The sequence below is a fragment of the Parasteatoda tepidariorum genome, chromosome 6 (assembly GCF_043381705.1).
Source record: "Parasteatoda tepidariorum isolate YZ-2023 chromosome 6, CAS_Ptep_4.0, whole genome shotgun sequence".
NCBI classification, from domain to species: domain Eukaryota; kingdom Metazoa; phylum Arthropoda; class Arachnida; order Araneae; family Theridiidae; genus Parasteatoda; species Parasteatoda tepidariorum.
The window spans coordinates 7,915,499-7,916,104 of NC_092209.1; positions in this window are offsets into that span (position 1 = coordinate 7,915,499).

Here is a 606-nt window from a genome sequence, read left to right on the forward strand (position 1 = left end):
TTTTCAAGATAGCAAGAGTTCAAAGCTAAATATGTTCTAAAAAGTTGAAAATATATTCTAAAATATTACTCTAAAAATTAGAGTCATAAAATATAAGAATAACTACTAATAAATATGCTTGTAATGATAGTTCACTATAAGTCTAAATACAACAATTATAATTTTATTTTTAAAAGTAAAACAAAATTAATTACGAGCTAATTAGAAAAACAATAGGCTTGCAATAAACTTCACTGTGATTTTTCTGCAAAAAAGTCCTCTATTTCGAAAAAAATTCGACATAACAAGGTTATAAGAAGAAACCCTTTCGACATAGGAATAACATTAGGTGGATATGTAATGCCAAGGAGAAAAATATTTTTGTTGACACAAGACTTTTTGTGATATCAAGAGTGTACTGAATTATAAAATATTTGCAATAAATCCATTTATATTGAAAGAAAAGAATAAAATGCAGATGAGAAGCATTTCGATGAAAAAAGTAGTGATAGGCAATTTTTAAATGGCATGTTATATTTAGTCGTCATGTGGATCATTAAATTTGTCTTATATTACATGAACATTAGAATACAAAATTCATCACCTTATAAAATGAGCACATCAACA